The sequence below is a fragment of the Pristis pectinata genome, chromosome 11, assembly GCF_009764475.1.
Source record: "Pristis pectinata isolate sPriPec2 chromosome 11, sPriPec2.1.pri, whole genome shotgun sequence".
NCBI classification, from domain to species: domain Eukaryota; kingdom Metazoa; phylum Chordata; class Chondrichthyes; order Rhinopristiformes; family Pristidae; genus Pristis; species Pristis pectinata.
The window spans coordinates 13,407,387-13,420,204 of record NC_067415.1 but is presented as its reverse complement, the minus strand read 5'-3'; the positions used below and the strand labels follow the sequence as shown (position 1 = coordinate 13,420,204).

The following is a 12,818-nucleotide window of genomic DNA, read 5'->3' as shown; positions in this document are numbered from 1 at the left end:
TAACACGGGGATCGCTTGTACATATTTCTCAGCTTTTCCTTATTTCTCAGTTCTGACAAAGGGTCTCGGACCTGAAATGTTAACTGTTTCTCTTTCCACAGCTGCCGCCTAAACTGCTGAGTGTTTCCAGCATTTTATGATTTTATTTCAGATTTCCAGCATCTGCAGTTTTTTTGATTTTCATTGATTATGAATCTAACATCACTTGTCTCAAGCTTACCAGAAACTATTCAGAACAAAGTGGTTGAGTGCATGGATAAACTGAAGCTGATCAGAAAGTGACATCATCTTTAATTATCCTGGTTGAATATTTTGAGATAACTAATAAAAGTAAATATTCCACATTAGTGACTGTCAATAAAAATTAAAGTTCACAGAATTGGAGATAACATTTTATGATAAAGAGTTGGTTTGGATGTTAAATAAATACAGGATTAACTTCAGTGGGATTTAACTAGTGGCATCTCCCAATAATTTGAGTTGAGGCCAAGCTCACTATAAATGACAATAGGCAAAGGAATTGAGAGCTGCATTTTTTAAATTTGCAGTTAACATCAAGTTAGTAAGTATAAGATGAAAGGGAGAAAGTTTCAAAGGAGCATTAATGGGTTAAAAGTGGAAGCAAATTTGTACCAGAGTGGAATAAGGGAATTGTTGCAATCTGGTGCAGGAATAATAAATCAAACTGCCTTCTAAATAAGCAGCAGCTAGGGATCAGAAAAGAAATTTCAGGAGTCCAAATACTTGAATTACTAAAAGCCTGTTGGCAAACACCAGAGTAAAAGTCACAGAGCCAGACATGGAAACAGGCCATTTGGCCCACCATGTCTAAACTGACTAGTGGGCACCTAACTGTAGTCACCCCATCTTCTGACACTTGGCCCATAGCCTCCTATGCCTCGGTGAGTCAAGTACTCATCTAGATACTTAAATGCCATCGGCAACTTTGCTTCCACCCTCTCTCCAGCAGTGCATTCCAGGTACTGACTACTGTGGGTGAAAAAGGTCCCCCTTGGATCCCCTCCAAATACCTTAACCCTTACCTCAGATCTATGTACTCAAAGTTTTATCTACCTTTGATATGGGGAAAAGTTTCTTGTAGTCTACCCAAACTATACCACTCAATGTTACATCTCTCAATTATGTCTCCTCTAAACTTCCTCTGCTCCAGGGAAAACAGACCACTATGGTCTCTCCTGGTAACTGAAACACTCTATCAAAAGCAACATCCTGGTGAATCAGCTCTGTATCCTCTCTGGTGCTATCTTTCCTATCATGTGGTGACCAGAACTGCATGCAGTTATCCAGATGAGGTCCGAACAATGTTTTATAAAGTTGGAGCATAACCTCCCTACTCTTGCATTCAATGTCCTGACTAATAAAGGTCAGTATCCCATATGCCTTCTTAACCATGCTACTACCTGCACTGTCAAAAATAACTTAAAACATGGAATATTAACTCTGTAATCCCGCCCTCCTTGAAATTAAAAAAGTGGTTTGGGGTAGGGTTGGAACGAAAAGGAGTGGCACAGTGGTACACCTAGCGGAGCTGCTGCCTCACAGCTCCAGTGACCTGGGTTCAATCTTGACCTTCAGCACTGTCTGTGCGGAAATTACATCTTCTCCGTGATTGCTTGGGTTTCCTCCTGGCGCTCGAGTTTCCTCCCACACCCCAAAAATGTCTGAGTTAGTAGGTTAATGGTCATTTTAAATTGTCCCTAGTGTAGATGAGTGATAAGGGGAAAATAAAATAGGTTAGAGTAGGATTAGGGTAAAAGTGAATGTTTGACAATTACTGCGATCTTGGTGGACTGAAGGGCCTATTACCATGCTGTCTCTCTCTACGACTCCAAGAGTGGAAATATATTGCATCAAAGACAGCTCTGGTTAGACCTCAGCTGTAGCACCACACTCAGTTCAAGGCAATCCCCATCACTGGAAAAAGATTTACTGGTCTTGGAGGAAGCACAGCACAAATTCATTGGAATGACGCTGGGGCAAAAAGGGTCACATTTTTGAGGACCAGTTATATAGACTAATCTTAAATTTCCTTGAATAAAGATCATTATGGAAACATTGTGTTCAGGTATTTAGGGTGCTTGAAAGATTTGGTAGAGTCAGAGAATCCATGCTATCCAGTTGTGATGTCACAAAGCACTTCCTTGCATAAAGTAAAAACATGGATCACCCATCTCCCCATTCACATCCCCATGACCTAAACAAACCATTGTAGTCACCAAACAAAAAATTTACAACCAAGACTGATAATTATTTGTTAAGCAAGAGTATTAAAAGTCAGCCATGATTGAAATTTATAAGTCAGACCCAAGGGACTCGTGTAAAAAGAGCAAACAAAATAAAGACAGGTTATTTCTCCTTCACCCCACAAAGTTAAATGCAATGCTAGGATATCCAACAAGCTATATTACAGTAAGTGTATTTACATGACTTCTTACTCAGTAGTAAGAAGACTTTAACAGATACACATCAGAAATAATAGCCTGTCCAGTTTCTTATGAAAATTGGGCTTTGCTTGTTTCTGTAACATGGCATTGCATTCTAGTATTACTTGCAATATCTAGGGAACAGCATGTTTCTCGTTTTCTAATGACTACAAGTAAGTTTGAAAACATTTTACAGATATAGACTTCCTTTATCTGACATCAGTTAGTTAAAATGACTTCCAGGATTGCATCCTATTTTGAATGCAATGTTTTTTTTAAAAAGATGGTCACTGTCTGTGACTAACTTGAAGCACTCTGTGTAAAATCACAAACAGAGGCCCTAGAAATATAAAGTTGAAAACCTAGGAAGATACATTATCTTACAAAATAAGAAGTTATGCCAAATTGATATGCATTTCCTCCACTTGTTTGATATTAGTTCCTGTAGTACACTTTCCATTATTCACCTAAGTTTGGAGCTTGGGAAGGTTTGAGTTATCCTTTTATTCAAATTCACTCAGGTTTAATCTAATTTTATAAGAAATTTACAAACTTTAATTATTTCCCTCCTAGCATTTTAGCAGAGTCTAGACAAGCAATTAAATTTCCTGGACATCGAAGGATACTGGCAAAGTGCTGGAAGATGGGAATAATACAGATGGGAGTAAACTGGATGGCGTGGACACGCTAGGCCAAATGTCCTGTTTCCGTGCTGTAAGACTATGACTCATTTCCATATGCAATCAATTTGAGAATGATGTATTCCTGTTTTATCAATACAATTGCAGTAAAGGTGGAGTCGATTTAATATCCAAATGTAGCAACCTATCTCAGGACTAGAATCATAGAGTAATACAGCAAGGAAATATAGTCCAACTGGTCCACACCAACCACAGCATCCTCCCTGCTGGTCCCAGTTGCCCGCGTTCAGCCTGTTACTCTCCAAGCTCCTCCCCTCCACGTACCTATTTAAATGCCTCTTAACTGTTGCAATTACACACACCTCAACCACTTCCTCTGGCAGCTCATTTCAGGTACTCACTACCCTCTGTTTAAAGTTCTCTGTCAGGTCCCTTCTAAATCTTGCCTCTTTTATCTTGTACCTGTGCCCTCTAGTTTTGGACTCCCCAACCCTGGGGGAAAAATTATGACCATCCACTTTATCCATACCCCTCATGATTTTATAAACTTCTATGATGTCACCCCTCATTCTCCTACACTCCAAGGAATAAAGATCTAGCGTGGCCAACCTCTCCCTATAACTCAGGCCTTCTAGTCCAGGCAGCATCCTCATAAATCTCTTCTGCTTCCTCTCCAGCTTGACAATGTCTTTCCTATAACAGGGTGACCAAAACCGTATACATTACTCCAAGTGCGGCCTCACCAACTACTGACATCACTGCAACATAATGTCCCTACTCCTAAACTTGATGCCCTGACTGATGAAGGCCAGCATGCTAAACGTCTTCTTCACCATCCTGTCTACTTGCACGGCTGCTTTCAGCGAACTGTGCACTTGTATGCCCAGGTCCCTCTGTTCCACAACACTTGTCAGTGCCCTGCCATTCACTGTGTAGGTCCTACCCTGGTTTGAACGTCCAAAATGCATCACCTCACACTCATCTAAGTTGAAATCCATTTGCCATTCCTCAGCCCATTTCTATAACTGAATTGTCCTAGAGTCATCTCTTGATGATTCAGTGGACCAGAGAAACATCGAGCAAATTTGAACCACAGCTGGTAATTCCCCAGATAAAGTAGCGACAATGTTACTAATGCAACAACATTGTAACATTAACAGTACAAGTCAAGGATCAGTGATTTAGAGAAAATAGCTAGTTGAGTGCAGTCAACTGCGAGTAATTTAAAGAGATCGAGCATTTACTCTGCTGCAAAATAACTGGCTATTTCTTTATTACCAATGGACCCCACACATACTCCTTAAATGATAGATATTTTTGATTTGTGCAATAAAAAGACATGTAAAGATTTAAAAATTAAGCTATCCTTTTCAGTCAAGCATTTAGCAATTGCCTGTGAAATGATATGCAATTAGATTAAATTCAGAACATAAATGATGCAAAGAATTCTACACCTACATGCACTGTCATATGGTATTTATTCAAACTATTCCAGTGGTTAGGTATGGGTGCCATAACTATTATAGATTCCACATCTAAGGTGTAGCCTTTGAGTTCTGATAGTTCAATAACATTTTCATAACGCAAGCATTGATTTTAAACTCATACCAAAGTTGAAAATACATTCCGAAATGCTTAGCCACAAGAGATTCTGCAGATGCTGGAATCTGGAGCAACACACACAAAATACTGGAGGAACTCAGCAGGTCAGGCAGTATCTATGGAAGGAAATAAACAGTCGAAGTTTCGGGTCGAGACTCTTTGACCTGCTGAGTTCCTCCAGCATTTTGTGTGTGTTGTCTGAAGTGCTTAGTTAAGATGCTGGTTCCACATTATCTTCCATTCAGACAAAAAGAACTGAGGTTTCCGTGCTCATTAAATTTGTACGATACAACGGGAAAGAATGATAAATGAAAATCAATAAACTGCAATCTGGAAATCTAAAATAGAAACAAAGTGCTTATTGATTGTGTATTTGTTCAAAGAGTGGCAATTGCTAGACTCTTTGAAGTAAACATTGAGGACTTTTTCTATCATTTACCTAAGTTCACCTAATAACCCCACAGTAGTTAATATAAAAGTTTACATTTGCTGCAGAACTCTTAGGTGTACTCTATAGTGAACAACTTTTTAATCTGACAAGGAAGTAATTTCAAAATGTAGCTGCACAAAAAGTTTTTTTTTAAAAACATTGACATTTTTATTTTAGAAACAAACTAAGTACCTGAGAAAATCTTTCAATTTGCATTTAGTTAGTTAGAAAATGGTCTCTCAATTTACCATTATTAAACTAAGAAATTAATTTCTATTTTCAAATGTTTACAGACATGGTTCAAAAGATAAAATTTTAAAATATCCCTAGTGTCTCAAGGATCTTCCCTTACTATGCATTATTTCCATAGTGACCCAGATTTTGTAGGATTGATAACAAATTTATCAACATCACTGTCAACATATTGTTAAACAGCCAGCAATTTTACAATCTCCATACAAAATCAGTTTCACAAGGAAATCACCAAGTTGCTGCCTACTGCCTCCACCATAAATTATACTGTTTGTTGCCTTCATTAACTCGTAATTTTGAGATCTTAATGTGCTTTGATTAAAGAATGAGCTATTATTATTCTCCAACATTACTAGAAACTACTTAGCCCTAAAATGTATACAAATTATAATTGCCTTCAAGTACTTCAAAATATAATGTATTTTAAATTAGCTTAATTTTGAAAATGATATTTCAGTTTCTATCTTCTTCATATTTCTATGTTACAGATTTTGTTCACCACTACATGAAGTATTTACAATATTTCATTGATAATCGTGTTTTCCCCTTCCTGATTTATGATTGGTTGCTTTAGCCAATCTGATGCCAACACAGCACTCCGACGCCGGTAACCCTACTGAACAGATGGCTGAAAAGAATGACAGGAAATGGCCACAGATCTTTCTTCATGGTTGTTGCTTCATTGCTGACGGCAAATTCTGGACCAATGACTTCTTTAGGCAAATCCTGCAGCCAGATTTTACTGCAGAGATCTGTCCTTTGTTTTAATTTTGCTGGTGCTGGCTCAAAGAGAAACACTAGACTAGACAATTGGCAATTTTGAGTAGCAAGGGATAGCAAGTGTCCTCATGGAGGATCTAAAGTGGACAAAACTGTGGCTTAACATTTCATACAAAGACTGCACCTTCAACAGTCCAACAATCTATCCACATTCTGGAAAATTATCTGATTTTCTCCTTCACAAATCTTGCATGGATGCAGATGACTAAATACAAAAATGATTTACTTTGTGCTATCCCAACAATGAAACACTCTTTAAGCCAGTATTCCAACAAAGGAAATCAACATTTGGGGAAGAAAAATTGAAATTGTTCTCAAAATGGACTGGCATTATTTGGTAAAAAAGCAATGCACCAGTAATTAGGAAACTTCACAATCAAATATTCACATTGCTTGATTGTGGTAGTATGAAATTAACATTGCACCAATTCAAAAGCAGTAACATTGCAGATTTACTTTAAACAAGAAAAACAAAAACAAAACTTAAATAAAAACTGTAAATACCGTAAATACTCCAAACATCAGAGAGAACCAGCGAGAGTAGAGGAGAAAAGGCCAATAACTTTTGTTCATCAACACTAGATATTAAAAAGTAAACCGCTTTTATGAAGCTGTGAGCCTCAATGACTACCGTCTGGTAGCGCCTACACCATCCATAATGAAGTGTTTCAAGAGGTGTCATTATGGCGCGAATCAACTCCTGCCTCAGAGATGACCTGGATCTTCTTCAATTTGTCTACTGCCACAACGGGTCAACAGCATATGCAATTTCTCTGGCTCTTCACTCTACTCTGGACCATCTGGACAAAGGAACTCATATGCCAGGCTGATGTTCATTGACTACAGCTCGGCTTTCAACACAAACACGCCATCCAAACTCATCATCAAGCTTCAAGACCTGGGCCTCTGCATCTCCTCTGCAACTGGATACTCAACTTCCTCATCGGCAGACCTCAATTAGTAAGGATTGGTAGCAACATCTCTTCTTCGTTGACCAACAACATAGGTGCACCTCAAGGCTGCTTGCTCAGCTCCCTGCTCTACTCTCTATACACACGACTGTGTGGCTAAGCACAGCTCCAATGCCATATACAAATTCACCGACGACACCACTGTTGTTGGAGGAATCACAGGTGGTGATGAGTCAGCTTACTGGAGGGAGATAGGACACCTAGTTGAATGGTGCTGCAACAGCAACCTCTCGCTCAACATCAGTAAAACTAAAGAGTTGATTGTTGACTTCAGGAACGGGACAGAGGGCAAACATACGCCAGTCTACATTGGGGGAAATCAATGGCAGAAGAGTCAGCAGCTTTAAATTCCTGGGCATTAACATATTGGATGACCTGGCCTGGGCCTAGCACATAGGTGCAATCACAAGGAAGGCATGCCATTACCTTTACTTTCTTAGGAGGCGAAGGAGGTTGGCCTGTCTCTGGACACTCTTACAAACTTCTACAAATGTGCTGTTGAAAGTATCTTGACTGGTTGCATCATGGTCTGGTACAGCGATTCTGGCACAGAAATGTAAGAAGCTGCAGAGAGTAGTGGACTCAGCCCATTACATCATGGACACATTTCTCCCCACTATCGAGCCACGCCATCATCTCACAGCTACCACTGGGCAGAAAGTACAGAAGTCTGAAGTCCTACACCACCAGGTTCAAGAACAGTTCTTGAACCACTGGCACAACTGGTTCAACCATTCAGTTCTTGAACCACTGGCACAACTGCAGTCACTGCAGTTTAGCAACACTATGGCCACTTGGCACTAAAATGGACTTTGTTTTTTTTGTTCTATTTGCATTCTTTCCTGTATAAATTGTGTACAACTTATGTTTTTCTTGTGAATGCTGCTTATATGATGCTATGTGCCTGTGATGCTGCTGCAAGTAAGTTTTTCATTGCACCCATGCATGTGTATTTGTGCATACGACAATAAATTCTACATTGAATTTGGTGAAAGGTGAACAAAAAGATGGTGATCAGGGAGAGAGCAAGTGTGCTTAAAAGCACCTAATTTTAAATTCATTTACAGGTGAACATTGATGACAATGCTGGTCATCATCATACCTTCCTGATTCTCCCTGACCTAAGAAGGCAGTTAAGAGTCAACAACATTTTCATCATCAATCAAAGGTGGGATGAGAGAAATAGAAATAATTAATATTTGTCAGAGGATAAGATTTCCATGGCCTGTGAATATAGTTGAAGAAAGTTGATTGCTGCTCTATGAAAACACTTAGCAAATTAGGCAGCAACTTGGCTCTATTTCAGATTTCCAGCATCCAAAGTATTTTGCTTTTAATAATTTTTGAAATAATTTAGCATACATTTAAGAATGTCATATGAAAGAATACTTTAAGTGTAATAATCCTGACCATGACATAAATGAACACAGCATTCAATAACTTATTTCACTAACATACTTTATAATAGCTTATCCTGATGTTATGATTCTGTAAAAATTACAACTTAATATTTAGACCATTACAACCTGATGATTATGCATGTTCAAGTCACATTTTCAATAGCTATTATCCAAGACAAAACCTGTACTGACACAATTAGTCGTCTCTCAACAGTTTTTACAAGTTTTTAAATAAACAACTCAAATAAATTGTTCCTCTCATACACCGTGTGCAGTCAATCATTAAACTTTTGTTTGAATAAATGACTGTCGGATATGTTTAGCTCCATGCCACATTAGGTTTTCTATAATGATTTGTTTGGAAAATCAATTTGCAATATTTGCACACAAACTTGCATCATTTACCCAACCACTAATTTGCCTAACTACTAATTTAAAATTGAAGTCTCTCTTGGGGAACAATTTGAGATATGCAATTTATTTTTTCTCTCAAATGTTTTTATAGAAATTGATCCATATATTGCCTGATCCTTCAACCCAGAAACGACTCCATAAAGAGCATATTCTACACAAAAAAAGGAAAGGAAATATTTTCTGCATCCTAATAAAGCTGATATCCCAAAAGACTCCCAACAATTACTGGCAATCATGTTTCAAATAAAAATACAAGATGGATCTGTAAGTGGGTTCCCCTATGATAGCTTTTGAGAAAAGCACAAGAAGTTCAACCACAAGACTACGGACACAGCTTTGTTCATAATACACAAAGTTTTGCGAAGATTACTATGACCTTTTAAATCAGCCCTTGAAGGAGAAAAAAAATGGAATTTTCTACTTAATGCAACAATTCTCAAATTACACAGCAATTGCAGCAAAAAGAATGCAGATGCTGGAAACCTGAAGAAAAATTACATGCTTACTCTACAAAATTGTATCTTTCTCAACATTTAAGGAATGCCTAAGAGTGTTTACAACATTACTGTATTTTCAGACAGCAAGATCATTACAAATTGGCCCCAAATGGTGTTGAATAAATGTGGAAACTTATGTAGTATAGAAGTAAAACAGTAACAACTGCCATCCCTCCAAGAGCTACCATTCCGACTGTTTAGAGAGCAAGGACATAAAAACAAGTGGAAAATATGGGGATGTGAATTATCTCATGCATGTTCATAATCTGGAATAGGAACTGGACCAATACCCAATTAAATATAAAAATTAATTAAAATTACAATAAGGAAGAAGATAATTTAAGTCGCTAGCACTCAAAGGACTTGCTTGAGGAACTCTCCAACAAATCACTCAGTCACTCCACTGGTAGGGTTTCCACAGCCCATTAACTAAAAACTCTTCTCTAGGGTCCTAGATTTCAAAGATATCCCACTGCAGGTGAGCTGGGGAACAGAAATAAGAGGATTTAAAAAGGGAATATAAAGAGGGGCTGATCTTAAACTGGCAGACTACTTTGAAAATCCCTCCATTTAAAACTGGGGAAATTTATCGTTAAGACTACCTAGAGTTCAAAAATAAAAACAAAATTGTTTAATGATGATCTGAAAAATTAAACGTCTCAGGTAGGACATTTCATTAAATTTTCCATAAGTCAAAGATCTCTCCACAAACATTTGGATACTGACCATTTTTATTTCCGAGCCTTACTCATGCATGTCACTTTTTATACCATACAGTGGGTTTTCTGAAAGGAAATACTGTAAGTGAATTTAAGCACGGTGTCTGATACCCCGTAACTCATAAGTGTCCGGCTTGAATGATTTCTTTAAACATAAATGGACTGTTTCATTTTGTTCGTGAGTCAAAGTATTATTTTAAAAATAGCGCAACAAAATATTTATAGAAACATTAAAAACATCTTAAAATCTGGTCAGTGGTGAGATTAAAAGGAAAGAGCGCAGCATATGAAAAGCAAGAGAGTAATGAGAAATTGTTTTCAAAGAAATTGACTGAGTTTGTAGGGAAGTCAGAGGTTGAAGACTCCAGTGGCCGACATGGAGTAATTGTAGGTGTGGCTGGAAACTAAGAGTTCAACCAAAAGGCTCACTCGCAACCAACAACCTCCCGGCTCCAACCCCTCAAATCGATACAAACTTCAAGCTCCTGCTGGGGAAGGATCAGGGAAATAAAAGAGCGACGGCAGCTTCACAGCCCTGAGCCTAACATTCACAACAACCAACACGCCAAACATACTGGGAAGGGGGAGGGAAATCTCAGACGGGTTGTTGAGGATCCGGATTTTAATAGGACCGACGGCTCGGTGAGCGTTGGCAAGGGCAGTGCTCACCTGTGATGGCGGTGAGTTTGGGGCCTTTTCCACGGGAATCGTCCCGCTCCCTTTCCCTTCCCTCCTGCTCCCGCCACCGACTCCCTTCAGCAGCCCGGACGTTCCATGGCTTCTTTTCTTCCCCCCAAACCACCACCAAACACACACACACACACTGTACCAACGTCGACTAGTATGACTGGGGTGAGGGCTGGGCGAGCACCCCCACCGTTTCTCCTCAGGGATTCTCACCGACCTCAGCGCCTCCTTCGGCGGGACGATCCCGCCCTCCGCCCGTACCGAGCGGGCGACGCAGCTGGAGCCGGGGCGGAGCAGTCGGCGCATGCGCCCCCCAGGGCGGGGTCTCCAGTCAGAGCCGCTCACTCAGCAGGACTCCCTGATTGAAGATGGCGCTCGATGGACTCGGATGCTGTTGACTGCGCCACACACACGACGGGAAGGACGGGGGAAAAAAAACAGCCCCCGTGAACTGGAGGGCGCAGTTCTAAAAAGGAGAGATATGAGGGAATATATTCGTCAGGGCAAGGCGGGTTGAGGACGTAGTTTAAAACCACAGGGCTTAGTAAACGGAGGCAATGAACGAGAGAGTTTATGCAACACTGGTTCCATTGCAACTGGACTGCTCTCTAAACCCCACCACTAATGAATGCCTTCCAACCGTCACCTCGCCCTTACCCCCACCACCACCACCACCACCACCACCTCCTCCTCCTCCTCCCCCACCACCTCCTCCTCCTCCTCCTCCTCCCCCACCACCTCCTCCTCCTCCCCCCTCCTCCTCCCCCTCCCCCCACCTCTCCCCCTCCCACCCTCTCCTCCCCCTCCCCCCACCTCTCCCCCTCCCACCCTCTCCTCCCCCTCCCCCCACCTCTCCCCCTCCCACCCTCTCCTCCCCCCACCTCTCCCCCCACCTCTCCCCCCCACCTCTCCCCCCCACCTCTCCTCCCCACCTCTCCCTCCCCCACCTCTCCCTCCCCCACCTCTCCCCTCCACCACCTCTCCCCTCCACCTCTCCCTCCCCCACCTCCTCCCCCCCTTCCCCCCTCCCCCCCCACCTCCTCCCCCTCCCCCCACCTCTCCTCCCCCTACCTCTCCCCCCTCCTCCTCCCCCTCCCCCCACCTCTCCCCCTCCCCCCACCTCTCCTCCCCCTACCTCTCCCCCCTCCTCCTCCCCCCACCACCTCTCCCCCTCCACCTCTCCCTCCCCCACCACTTCTCCCCCTCCCCCCCCACCTCTCCCCTCTCCCTCCCACCTCTCCCCCTCTCCCTCCCACCTCTCCCTCCCCCCTCCACCTCTCCCTCCCCCCTCCACCTCTCCCTCCCCCTCCTCCTCCCTCCACCTCTCCCTCCCCCCTCCCCCTCCTCCTCCCTCCTCCTCCTCTCCCTCCCCCTCCTCCTCCCCCCTCATTCTCCCCCTCCCCCTCCTCCTCCCCCCTCCACCTCTCCCTCCCCCTCCTCCTCCCCCCTCCACCTCTCCCCTCCACCTCTCCCTCCCCCCTCCACCTCTCCCTCCCCCTCCTCCTCTCCCTCCCCCTCCTCCTCCCTCCACCTCTCCCTCCCCCTCCTCTCCCTCCCCCTCCTCCCCCCTCCTCTCCCTCCCCCTCCTCTCCCTCCCCCTCCTCTCCCTCCCCCTCCTCCCCCCTCCTCTCCCTCCCCCTCCTCCCCCCTCCTCTCCCTCCCCCTCCTCCCCCCTCCACCTCTCCCCTCCACCTCTCCCTCCTCCCTCCCCCTCCCTCCTCCTCCCCCTCCACCTCTCCCTCCCCCTCCTCCTCCCCCCTCCCCCTCCCCCTCCACCTCTCCCTCCCCCTCCTCCTCCCCCCTCCACCTCTCCCTCCCCCACCACCTCTCCCCCTCAACCTCTCCCCCTCCTCCTCCCCCCCACCACCTCTCCCCCCCACCACCTCTCCCCCCCACCACCTCTCCCCCTCCCACCTCCTCCTCCCCCCCCCCTCAGGTTAGCAATCACCTCTGACCCGTCTCATGACCCTCCCTCTGCAGT

The 12,818-nt window shown here is 43.0% G+C and overlaps 1 protein-coding gene across 3 annotated transcripts in view; it reads right to left on the bottom strand.

Annotated features, from left to right (window-relative positions):
- cyfip1 (cytoplasmic FMR1 interacting protein 1) overlaps positions 1 to 11,249 on the bottom strand; it is a 104,839-nt gene extending 93,590 nt beyond the window's left edge. The window contains exon 1 of one of the 3 annotated variants that reach the window (XM_052025983.1): positions 10,820 to 11,249. The gene's annotated coding sequence lies outside the window, so the exon portion shown is untranslated. The remainder of the gene's footprint in view (positions 1 to 10,819) is intronic. The other 2 variants (XM_052025984.1, XM_052025985.1) reach the window with 2 other exon arrangements.
- Between the last annotated feature and the right edge of the window lie 1,569 nt (positions 11,250 to 12,818).